This window comes from Aotus nancymaae, unplaced genomic scaffold (assembly GCF_030222135.1).
Source record: "Aotus nancymaae isolate 86718 unplaced genomic scaffold, 86718_ANA_hifiasm-v0.15.2.pri h1tg000033l, whole genome shotgun sequence".
Lineage (NCBI taxonomy): Eukaryota > Metazoa > Chordata > Mammalia > Primates > Aotidae > Aotus > Aotus nancymaae.
In genome coordinates, this window is record NW_026988447.1 from 65,505,087 (window position 1) to 65,518,040 (window position 12,954).

The window sequence follows — 12,954 nt, forward strand, 5'->3', positions numbered from 1 at the left end:
AGGGCATCTCAAAACTATCAAAGTGGCTGTGTATGTAGTTAGGGGGCTTGGGGAAAGCATGGAGGAAAGTGGATGATTAGGTGCCCACTATATACCAGGTATTTTTCTACTTCAGTTAATCTCACAACATACTGAAGTATATATTATAATCCTCATTTTATAGATAATGAAACTGAGGCTCAGGGCAATTAAGTAATTCTCTCAAGGTAAAAATGGCAGAGACAGCAGTGAAACGCAGACCTTTCTGCAACCAAGTCTCTCTGTGTCTCTTTTTTGCAGGGCAATAATTTATTAAAGCAAGAAGTGGAAAACTTTATGTTCTGCAGCGAAGATCAGGGTATCACTGAGAGACAGTAGAAACCAGAATAAAAGAGATTTTACACCTCAGAGATTAAATTTCACCATTATTTTCCCCAAGTTTTAAAAATTAAGAGTCTGTTCCCAAGGAACATCTTGTTTGTGCATTTCTTCACTGCCATCTTGGCAGCAATAGCTTCCAGAGGTGCATTAAGATTGGCGAGTTGTAACTTGAACAGAGGATCTTAAGTGATTAAGAAGCTTGTGATTTCAGTAGCAAGGGCTGGACAGAGCATAGCATTGGCCTCCTAGCAGCAAAAGGCCAGAGTGAGTAGCAGGAGGCACACTGACAGCCTCGTGCTGTCTTATTTTGCTTTGTCTGCTACCAAGCCTTGATCTTCCCGGTATTCCACACTATATCCTTGTTAGAAATGTAATTCAGAGGTTGGGCGCAGCGGCTCATGCCTGTAATCCCAGCACTTTGGGAAGCCAAGGTGGGCAGATCACCTGAGGTCTGGAGTTTGACACCACCCTGGCCAATATGGTGAAACCCAGTCTCTACTAAAAATGCAAAAATTAGCTGGGCATGGTGGCGAGCACCTATAATCCCAGCTACACAGGAGGCTGAGGTGGGAGAATTGCTTTAACCCAGGATACGGAGGTTGTAGTGAGCTGAGATCGTGCCACCGCACTCCAGCCTAGGTGGCAGAGCGAGACTCTGTTTCAAAAAAAAAGAAATATAATTCAGAAATACTTCACACCATCACATTATCCTAGGAGAATGTTAGCCTAAGAATCTAAGTACAAAATTCTGAGATATGACCTACAGTTTAGCTCTGATTTACGGTGAGGAGTGTGTATATGTTTTTCTATTTGATCAGTTAATTTTTCCCTGATCTTGTTGAAACGTCTAGGACTCAAATAGGTTTAACAAATATTCATGAAACATAGTTTGTCTAACCATTCTCCTTTTCATGGGAAAAGATTGATTTGTGTGTGTGTGTGTGTGTATGTGACAGGATCTTACCCTGTCCCCCAGGATGGAGTATAATGATCTGGTCACAACGCACTGCACCCTTCTACTCCTGGGCTTACGGACTCCTTTCACCTCAGCTTCTTGAGTAGCCAGAACTACAGGCACACACCACCATGCCAAGGTGATTATTATTTACTTTTTTTGGAGATGGAGTCTTACTCTGGTGCCCAGCCTTGTCTCAAACTCTTGGCTTCAAGGCATCCTCTCACCTTGGGAGCAAAGCACTGAGATTACAGGTATTAGCCTCTGAACCTGCCCTGGAAAGACTGATTTTATAACCAATGTTTTTGTAATCAATATATTTTTCTGTTTGTAGGAAAGATTCCAATTTATAAACTGCAATGAAAGTCATCAATTAGTTCACTCACATTTCCCTTATCTCTCATATAGTTACACCCAGAATTGTGTTGTACTATCTCTGGAATATATACACATTATATTATAATATGCTCAAGATTTTACTTTGAAATGGTCTCTGCTATATGATATTGCTGTTGTGTATTATTAATTGTCAACTACAGTGGCATGCTAGATTTGGCACCAATTAATTCTATGACTTAGACCTCAAGTTGGATTTTAGCTTTTAATCTCTGTTTCTGAACCTCATCTAATCCTGTCTCTTGCCTAATTGGCACCTAATGCCTAATACCTTCATGCCATCCTTTGCCCTGCCCTCAAGTGATTGAGACTTCAGTCACCCAACTATTGCATGCCCCAGCAAGGGCTCCAGGCCCTGAAGATACAACAGCGAATACACAGTCCCAAGTCCTGTCTTTGGAGAGTTTCTGTTCTAGCAACACCCTTCGTTATCAAAATTCCAACCCTTGAGCATCTTAGCTGGGTATGAGGCAATTTGATGATCACGTTACAGTATGTCAGGGCTGGATGTGAGTGATTTATAAGGACTCTTTGTTTTTTTGTTTTGAACAAACATTAATTTATATATCCTTCTGATTGAGATGTGATATGGAAGAATCCATTTCACATCTCCTCTTGTGAGATGTATTCTTTTAACTTATAAATAATGGGGCTGGGCGCGGTGGCTCACGCCTGTAATCCCAGCACTTTGGGAGGCCGAGGCGGGTGGATCACGAGGTGAAGAGATCGAGACCATCCTGGTCAACATGGTGAAACCCCGTCTCTACTAAAAATACAAAAAGTTAGCGGGGCATGGTGGTGCGTGCCTGTAATTCCAGCTACTCAGGAGGCTGAGGCAGGAGAATTGCCTGAACCCAGGAGGCGGAGGTTGCGGTGAGCTGAGATCGCGCCATTGCACTCCAGCCTGGGTAACAAGAGCGAAACTCCGCCTCAAAAAAAATAAAAAAAATAAAAAATAAATAAATAATGAATTCTGGGGAAAGTTTTTATAGGAATATTAAAAGCTAAATGATCATATTGTACATTCTAAAATAAAAGATCATTTTCAAGAATGTTTTTCATTTTCCTTTTTAAAATTTGTGTATGTTTCATGTGGATACCACGGGGATAAAGATAATTGCGCGAGTTCTCATAGCCAACAAGTGAGAGAATAGAAATGCAAATCCAACCTAATTTAATTCTTAAACTAAATTCAATTCTCTAAACTCTCGCTGCCTTTCCACACAACTCTGCATGCAATTACTATTTATATAAAAACCTGAAATGTAGTTCTATTTTTCTTGAAACTTGAAACGGCAAGAGAGGAGAATACAAAAGATAGATTTCAATATCACTGTCAGCCTAAAATAGGGACAACCTGATGGGGTTTACATACATTAAAATGTATCCCTGTGGTTGACATTAAGACCTTCTATACTTGTTGCCAGTTAGGTATCAACAGTTCACAAGTCAAAGAGCAAGTCAGACAGGACTGATGTTGTTGCTTAGAACAGGACAAGGCTCCCTTTGAAAACGACTGGTTTCTGGTTGTCAGGATTTCGCATAAAAACCATCTCTGCTACTTTTACTGATTTGGATATCCACAGATAGCTTGGCATGCAGATCTTATGATTCCAGATACAAATCTTTGCATAGCTCTAAGATTTCAAAGAAAAGTTAAAGCCTTTGGGACAACAATAAATTACTATCTATTTGTCTCTGTAAGTATCTGATCTTTAATCTTAGTAAAAAGTGAAATAAACTCTGTAAAATTACTGTTGGCAAATTTGCACAATCAATGGAACATGTTAAGTGAGCATAGGTATTTTTCCTCTTGCTGAAGTGGTATTAGACTCTTTCATTGTTCCTTTACTGAGTTCAGATGTTTTTAGCAGATCGTGATCAATCATATGATCTGTTTCTAAGTATTTTAGTTGGAGGATCACTCTGAATCAACTTGCCTAAACAATTATAAATTGAAAAAAGAAGCTTGGAAAAATACGCTGTATTTCTTAGGCAGGAATTACTCATACAGGTGTTCAGAGGAAGAAAATTTGGCTCGGTTTTCAAATGGCTGTGGGTGAAACAAGGCAGAATTTCAACTGCAGACTAGGATTTGCAACTCACATTACTGCTTTTCCACTGAGTAACATGTGGGTTGACAACATGCTTCCCTACTTTTTTTTAGTGCCATAAACTAATGGTTTTATTGGATAAACCCATTGCTATTAGATCTGAACACAGTTATATCTTTTAGTGTGAAAATCAAATAAAACCTATGATTAAAATATGTTTGTGATATATAATTAAGCTGTGTAATAATTATTACTAGTTACCAATTTTTAGAAATAATGTAATTTGTGTTAATTTACTGAGACAAACTTCATTTCCACTCTTTACTCATTTTTTAAGATTCACTGTATTTATAATTACTGTCATAGTTTCTATTTGGTCTGATTGGTAATATTTTGCAACATGTGATTCTTAATCACAGTTTTCATCATCCTCAAAACACGTAGCTAACATACGTATGAAAAGAAAGACATTTTGAATTTTATATGTGGAAAGGCAGGAGAAATTGGTTGATGTTATGTGGTGGGGGCAGTAAGGATTCTCTGTGGTGCCCCTTAGTAGGTCCATATCCATTTGTGAAAGTGAATGGATCACTACAGCCCCTACAGCAGAATACTGAGATTGTGATCCTCCAGGCGTGGACGTCTGGTCACTCTGTCAGTTACCTCAAACTTTTGGTGTAAGAGATAAGGGTTGAATGTTTATGTCACCCCTAAATTCATATGCTGATATTTGAACTCCAAAGGTAAGGGTATCAGGATGTGGGACCTTTGGGAGGTGATTAGGTCATGAGGGTGGAACCCTTATAAATGGGATTCGTGATCTTATAAAAGAGACTTCCCAAAGTGTTAGGATTACAGGCGCGAGCCACTGCACCTGGCCAGTCTCAGCTATTTATAGTAGTTGGGGATGTACTAATACACAGACCCTCTGCAGACACTGAATCTGCCAGCACCTTGATCTTGGAGTCCCCAGCCTCCAGAACTGTGAGAAATAAATTTCTGTTGTTTATAAGCTACTCTGTGAGATTTTGTTATAGCTTCCTAAATGGATGAAGATACAAACCAACCGAGGTCCTGGTCAAGACAAAAAAATCATGGAATGAGAAATGGAAGAAGGAAATTGTTAAAATGCACGTTTTGAATGAAGAGACCCCCTCTACAGGCTTTGTGTGAGCAACATGGCTGTTTATTCACCTGGGTACAGGTGGGCTAAGGCCGAAAAGGGCGTTAGCAAAGGGCGGTGGGATAGGAGTTGGTTTTATAGGTTGGGGCAAATTTTTTTGGGAGAGGGCAGGGGTGTTATGGAGTAAGATCAGTTACAGTGGTGGGGGAGGCGCCGGGAGTATACATTACCATAAGTTCAGTTACAACTGTAACAGTAGGGTAAGGCATAAGAGTTGTTAAGATGATAGGGTGGGGCGGAGGGATGTTCACAGAACAAGAACAGTTAAGGTGGCAGGTGGGGTGAGAAGCTTAATGTCTAAGGGAAGTTCGCTGGGCCATCAGGGATAATGGTGAATGCAGGCGGAGTGTGGGGGGTGATCAGCCGAGGCAGGCAGGACTTCAGACTTTCTGGGTCCAGGCTTGCACATGGAGACCTGACAGAAATTGTGGCCATCACCCATAGGGCTCCTCCTTTAAGTTTGAATAATTTCAGCTCTTCCCTGTGTTCCCTCAGTCTTAGGGGGAGTAACTGTTTCCTGCGGTTGCTTCTTCCACGGTGTTCCTTTTTCTTTTTTCATTATCTATTTAACAACTTTATATCTAACTATCTATTTTTTATGTTAAATTATCTCTGTTTCAACATGCAGTATAGTTTTCCTGCTTTCTGACTGGCTCCTGGCTGATGGAATTCTATCTCACAATGCTTTCCGAATGTCACTCCATGGGCCTCAATCTTGCAATTCTTTCCTGTTTTTTGAAACTTGAGGAGGTTTTGAGCATTGATTTCCCATCTTGCTAGTTATCTTGCTAGGTCTTAAGGTACTGTGCACAGATCAGCCTATCTTCATTTATGCCTTAAATATCAGAATGTAGAACTTCTGGAGCTGTCAAAGATTCTTGCATAAGAGGTGGCGTGCAAAAAGCAGTGTTTAAGAAAGACTTAACAGTGCTCATTTCGGCAGCACATACACTAAAATTGGAAAGATACAGAAAAGATTAGCATGGCCCCTGCATAAGGATGACACACAAATTTATGAAGTGTTCCATATTTTTTCTATTAAAAAAAAAAGAAAGACTTATAAAAGGATTTTCTTTTTTGAGACAGAGTCTCACTCAGTTGTCTAGGCTGGATGATCCTCCTGCCTCAGCCTCCTGAGTAGCTGGAACTACAGGTGTGTGCCACCAAGCCTGGCTAATTTTTGTATTTTTTGTAGAGACAGGGTTTCTCTATGTTGCCCAGGCTGATTTCAAACTCCTGAGTTTAAGCTATCTGCCTGCCTTGGCCTCCTCAAGTGCTAGGATTACAGCAGTGAGCCACCATGCCCAGCCGATAAACGATTTTATGGAAGCGAGAAGTAAGAAGAGGGAAACATCACAAACAGGCAGACTTGTTAGGACTCTATGGAAAGTTATGTGCAATGTGATTACCATTTGTACTGGGGTGATAGCCGTGAGAATAAAAATCAAGAGCCATTGTGGGCTGAGTGTGGTGGCTCACGCCTGTAATCCCAGCACTTTGGGAGGTCAAGGTGGATAGATCACTTGAGGTCAGGAGTCCCAGACCAGCCTGGCCAACATGGTGAAACCCCATCTCTATTAAAAGTACAAAAAATAAAAAAATTAGCAGGGCAAGGTGGCAGGCACCTGTAATCACAGCTACTTGCGAGGCTGAGCCAGGAGAGTTATTTGAACATGGGAGGTGTAGGTTGTAGTGCGCTGAGATCATCGTGCCACTGCACTCCAGCCTGGGAAACAGAGTGAGACACGATCTTAAAAAAAAGAAAAATTAAAAAGAGCCATTGTGAAGGAAGAATCTCTGTGACAGGCGACTTTAGGACAGGGCCCTGGGTCCCACCTGCCAAGCTGCTACAGCAGGGTAAATGAGAGTCAAGTCCCGTCCCGGCTGAAACACATGCCTACCACCGTTTGCACACATGAATATCTCCTGAATAGAGTGCAAAATTCAGTAAAGCCAGAACTAGAATCAAATTTCTAGGTTCTCATGGGAAATCAATTCATGAGATTTCACAGTGTAGGCTGCAGTATGGGCAGCCCACTAAAAGCACAAATAGACATCCAGTTGAGTTAATTTAGCTGGGAGGCTAAAGTCAAGGCCCGAGGAGTCGGGAAGGGTAAGAAAAGTATCAGAGTGAAGGCTCATATATCAGAACACTCAGGGCTGCAAAGACATCTCATTTATTTGGTGTCTAGTACTTGGGAGTATTCATTAATGCTTAAAATACTTAACAGTATTTCCTGCCCCCTTCTCTGCCTACTTTAACTTCTCTACCCCCTTCTTTAACTCCCTTAACCTGTAACCTATGTAGGGTAAGGGAGTTAAATTTGTGTGTACCCTCCCAAGAGTTCCTCAAAGTAAATACTAAGATTTGGGGGCTGACTAAACTTTTTGAAAAGCAAACAAGTCACCCAAATCTTCCCCACAGTTCTTAACAACTAGATTGTCTTTGTAGAATAGTTATAGTTTATTTCATTTCATTTCTAGTTCTCACGGTCCTGGTTTATCTTAATCTTGCCCTATGCTGCTGGGTGCAAAGAGTCTAAACCAACTTTTCAATGAAAAGGGGTGAAAATTACTCAAAGACATCTGAATGGATGGATGGCATTATTCTTCATTTATGGACTTCTGAAAGTCGGATTATATATTGGGTACATTTAAGTTACTATAAAAAATTGATTTAAAGTTTTTGTAATTTTAAAATTAGACTTGTGGAATAGGAAAAGATGGGAGATTTTTCTTAGTACTTGGTTGTTCTGGAGAAGTCAGGTATATAAGGATAAAATATTCTTCCGTGCTCCTTTGAAGGGCAAGGCAGTTCTTCGGTCATGAAGGAAGACGTATGAAAAGTTGCTTCACCACAGGCCTAACTGCACATGATTCAGACAGATTCACGTTTGCAGATTTCTGGGGAAATCAAGGTTAAGATTTTTAAGATCATTTAAGATTTTAAATAATTTCTTTTTTTATTTTTACTTTTTAAAGTTTTAGGTTCAGGACTACACGTGCAGGCTTGTTACTTAGGTAAACTGCGTGTCACAGGGGTTTGGTGTACAGATTATTTCATCACCCAGGTAATAAGCATAGTAGCCAATAGATAGTTTTTTGATCGTCACCCTCCTCCCATCCTCTACCCTCAAGTTGGCCCTGGTGTCTGTTGCTCCCTTCTTTGTGTCCATGTGTACTCAGTGTTCTGCTCCCACTTACAAGTGAGAACATGTGGTATTTGGTTTTCTGTTCCTGTGTGAATGTGCTTAGGATAACGGCCTCCAGCTCCATCCATGTTGCTGCAAAGGACACAATCTCGTTCTTTTTCATGGCTGCATAATACTCCATGGTGTATATGTACCAAATTTTCTTTATCCAGTCTACTGTTTTTAACTGATTTCTTAGAAGATTGACTTCTGGTCTGTGCTTTATCTCTTGTGGGTTATAACTTTTTTTTTTTTTCCACAATGATCCTCAGCTATGTTTCCTACCTTTCCTCTGAGATACCTACTTCTGCAACCTGGATTATACTTCTAGGTTCCAGGTTTGCAGCCATGAAAAGCTGATGCACAATCTCAGATTTAATGAAATGGTGTCATGTGTCTCCTCAATAACATCTCTGGGTATATAGGTTTTGTAATAAAAAACATAGCGCTCCTTTTTTTTTGTGAGAAATAAGGATGTATCAATTTAAAGAAATAATGAATAATGAGTCCCTTACCAGTTGAACCTGTTTCTAAAGTAGAGATCTCTTCATAACTCATGATTTGGCTTCTATAAGTTTCATGCTGCTATAGACTGAACGTTTGTGTCCTCCCTACCCATCAAATTCATATGCTGAACTCCTAACCCCCAATATGATGGCCCTTGGAGATGAAGTTTTGGGTACGTGGTTAGGATATGGGGGCAGAGTCTTTATGCATGGGATTAGTGTCCTGAAAGAGACTACAGAGAGGTCATTTTCCTCTTCTGCCATGCAAGGATACAGCAAAAATATGGCCATATACGAACCAGAAAGTGGGCCCTCTCCAGACACTGAATCTTTTGGCACCTTGATCTTGAACTTCCCCACCTTCAGAACTCAGAGAAGTAAATTTCTGTTGGTTATAGGCCACCTCGTCTATGGAATTGCATCCTGAGCAAACTAAGACACACGTCTACATTTTTGGAAATGCACTGCCCTGCACACAGTGTAAATCCATGGTAAAAATGTTTAAAATGATTATCATATTTCAAGCTGCTTTTATTTACCTTTTTCACACTTCATTTAACAAAATGTGACCTAGAAATGATAAAAACAAAAGGCAGCCTGCTTTTTTAGTAAAAAAGTAAAATGAGTATGCTCAGAAAATGTTCAAAGTTAATATAGATGCAGTTATGGTCATTAGATGTCCACTGCCTTGAGCTTCACTGTGGAATTCCCCTAGCTTTCAGAGGAACTGCTGTCCAACTTGGCCTTTCAGTTGGTGTCAGGAGGATTTCATTTCCTTCTGAAAGGCAAACTGAGTCCTATGGTGCACTTGCATTCTGTTGTTCTTTCTCGCTCTGCATCATTTGTCTTTATATGGATGTGCATTTTCCAAGGGTAGGCACACACATGAGTAGCCAACAGCCATGGCACACCTCTAAGCCATCTCTGCTCTCCTCCTCTTTACTTCCTGAATTACTCCAATTTTCTGTACTCTCACACGTTGTAACTGTCTCATTGAATGCATCGCACTTCTGTATATTTTTGTATCTCTAGTCTAAGCTCCATGGCAGAGACCATGCCCTATGAATTTTTACTGACAAAGCCTAGCATAGTGGTTTCTCGAGAAATGTTTGCTTTACTTAAGCAAATATAGATGGCATTATCTATTGAAGGCAGTGGTGCAGGAGTTCAGAAATCACAGATTTCTTGGGAACTCTACTATCAGTTCCAGATCTTTCGTTCACTGTGTTTACTTTTCTAAACCTGATAGGTAAAATACTAATTTGTTATCTGCAGAGTACAGAGTTAGGGCAGTTGTCATATGACCCATTTCTACTCCCGATTATGACAGAAACACACCCAAAGAAACAAGAGAAGGCAGGCCACCCAGTTCCAGCTCCTTAGAAACAAGGTATTTAGATGTCTCAGTCATAGATTACCACAGACTGGGTAGCTTAAGCAACAGACTTTATCTTTCAGTTTTGGAAGCTAGGAAGTCCACAATTTAGGCATAGGAAGATTCAGTGTCTGTGAGGGCCCATTTTCTGCCTCATAGATGGCTATCTTTCTGCTGTGTCTTTACATGGCAGAAAGAGGGCTAGACAGCTCTCTGGGGTGTCTTTTATAAAAGCACTAATCCTATTCATGTGGGTTCCACCTTAATGACTTAATTATTCTCAATTAACAGCAGTCCAGACTGACTGAAACATCTAGACACCTTGTCCCAAAGACTCTACTTCCTAATGCTATCGAATTGAAATTTAGATGTTCAATGTATCGATTCGGGGAACCCACAAACATTTATTCAGTAACTCCAGACCACCAGGCGAATAGACTAGTGATACTCTTAAGAGGGAGATCTTTTGTCTATGAAACGTATTGAGCAGAAAGTCTCTGGTTTGGGATAGACAATCTTACATATGATTTATAAATTTATGAGGCATAGCTTCCTGAATAATGTTGCACAAGTTGCAAAAACACTCTGGGTTAAATGAAGATGTTTCATAGCTTAAATTCTCCCCACTATGTGAGGTGACCTGCAGACTTCATTAGAGAACTCACTTATTATCTGGACCTGAAAGTGTAGACCACCATATAAAAAGAAAGAGCTGGGACATGTGGGATGTCTCAGACCTGTCACTGAGCTGCTTGTGCCCCTTGATTGCTTGTATCTTTGAAATTATCAACCAAGTTTGACGTTGGGTAAGTTCTTTGAGTCACATGATTCTGATTCAATAATAGGACCTTTCGTATCCGCTCACTACTTAGCGGAATTCTTGTGAGGATTGACTGATTTCATGCATATCAAGTACTTAGTACAATACCTGGCACATATGAAGTGCTTAAAGGTTTGCTATTATTACGGGCACTAGTTAGTGACAGTAGTAGTAATAGTATAGGTGGTAGTAGCTGCAGCAGTAGTAGCAATGGTAATAGGTGTGGGCTGAAATGACTGCTGGTTCTTTATACTGTACACATATATACATCTATTCTATATTGGCAATGGTAGCTGCTAGTTGTAACTCAATGTTTAACAGCTCAAAGCTATACCTCAACATCATTTAGTGGCTCAATTATTATTTATTACAAGCTTATTGTATGTCAGACACTATTCTAAGCTCTTGAGGCCATATACTGGAGGGAGCAGAATGAAAAATTAAAAATGAACATATAATATACTTTCTCACGTAGTGATAGGTGATATGAAGAAAATAATGCAGAATAAGGATATAGAAGGAGATGAGGGTAGAGTTTGGAGCTAGGGAGGGGTGTGATCTGAGCTGCGGGCGGAAGTGATGGCTCTGATTTTATCTAATATTCCATCCTTAATATATATTTCCAGTGTCCTTCTGGTTATCTTGAATCCTTACCACATCCTACCATTTAGCAGCTGGCAAAAGACCCAACAATTACTCATTGCTCACTTACAAGTTAAATCATGCGTCTATAAGCCTTATTTCTAAGGTCTCACAATAACAGCATCTCAGGTCTTTTTTGTTATTTTTGATACACATAGAGAAGTCACTTCTGAAGAAATGAAACATTACATACACACTTTCTGATGTATTCTATTACTTTTCTTTTCTTTTTTTTTTTTTTTGAGACAGAGTCTCACTCTGTCTCCATGCTGGAGTGCAGTGGCGCGATCTCTGTTCACTGCAACCTCCGCCTCCCAGGTTCAAGCTATTCTCCCATCTCCGCCTCCCGAGTAGCTGGCATTACAAGCATGCGCCACCACACCTGGCTAATTTCTGTATTTTTTGCAGAGATGGGGTTTCACCATTTTTGGCTAGGCTTGTCTCGAACTCCTGACCTCAGGTGATCTGCCTGCCTCGGCCTCCCAAAGTGCTGGGATTACAGGCGTGAGCCCCTGTGCCCGGCCTGATGCATTCTATTTTGAACGCTCACTGATTCGCAGGTTCATTCTGCGAAGTCTTTCATCAGTTTCTTTTCCAGGTACACGATTCAGGCTTCCTGCATCACAGTCTCTCTAGGCTGGCGTTATTTCTGTTTTAACAGTCTTCTTTTTTGGAATGATCCTCTTTAGGTAAAAACTAAGTCACTTTAGCTGATTTTAGTCTCTCTCTCTTTTTTGTTTCAAATTTTAGATTCGGGGATATATGTGCTTGTTTGTTACATGGGTATTACATGAGTAATGAATAATAGTGCATCCATCCCCCAAATATTGGATATTGTACCGAGTAGGTAAGTTTCCAACCCTCACTCCCCTTCCACTCTCCTCCGTGCGGAGTTCCCAGAGTCTGTTTTTTCCATCTTTTTGTCCATGTGTACCATTTATTTAGCTCCCGCTTGTGAGTGAGGACATGAGATATTTGATTTCCTGCTTCTGTGTAGTTTATACAAGAAACATTTATTAGCTGTTCACCCAGTTCTGGGTACAGTGCTAGTCGAGAGACTCTCTAGAAGATTATGGAGCACACAGACTCCAAACTCTAGTCCCAAACAATACAAGATAGTGGTTTCTGTGACTAGATTTGTGCAAAGTGCTATGGGAGCCCAGAGGAGTGCGTTGTTAACCAGGTTGGGGAATAGCAGGAGCCCTAAAGGAAGTAATTATGCTCCGGCTCCACTGCTGTTTTGAAAGTGGAGACAGACCTATTAAGTTCTCCATCATCAGGTGAATGATTACATTTCTATGGGTGGGGAACCTAGTCACCTGCTTTCTTCCCATCTATCCTAGCTTTTTATACCCATGGGAACTTTAACACTATTATAAAGATATGGTAAGAAAAAAGCTCTATACCATATTGTGCTCGGTGCAATAATGGGATTAATCCTTCCTTGTATGTGAACCTGCAGAAACAAAGTA

At 40.4% G+C, this 12,954-nt stretch overlaps 1 non-coding gene across 1 annotated transcript; it reads left to right on the forward strand.

Annotated features, from left to right (window-relative positions):
- The first annotated feature begins 5,875 nt into the window (after nt 1-5,875).
- On the forward strand, nt 5,876-5,982 carry LOC135277913 (U6 spliceosomal RNA). The gene has a single exon (XR_010345474.1). It is a non-coding gene; the product is annotated as a U6 spliceosomal RNA (small nuclear RNA).
- Nucleotides 5,983-12,954: the final 6,972 nt, after the last annotated feature.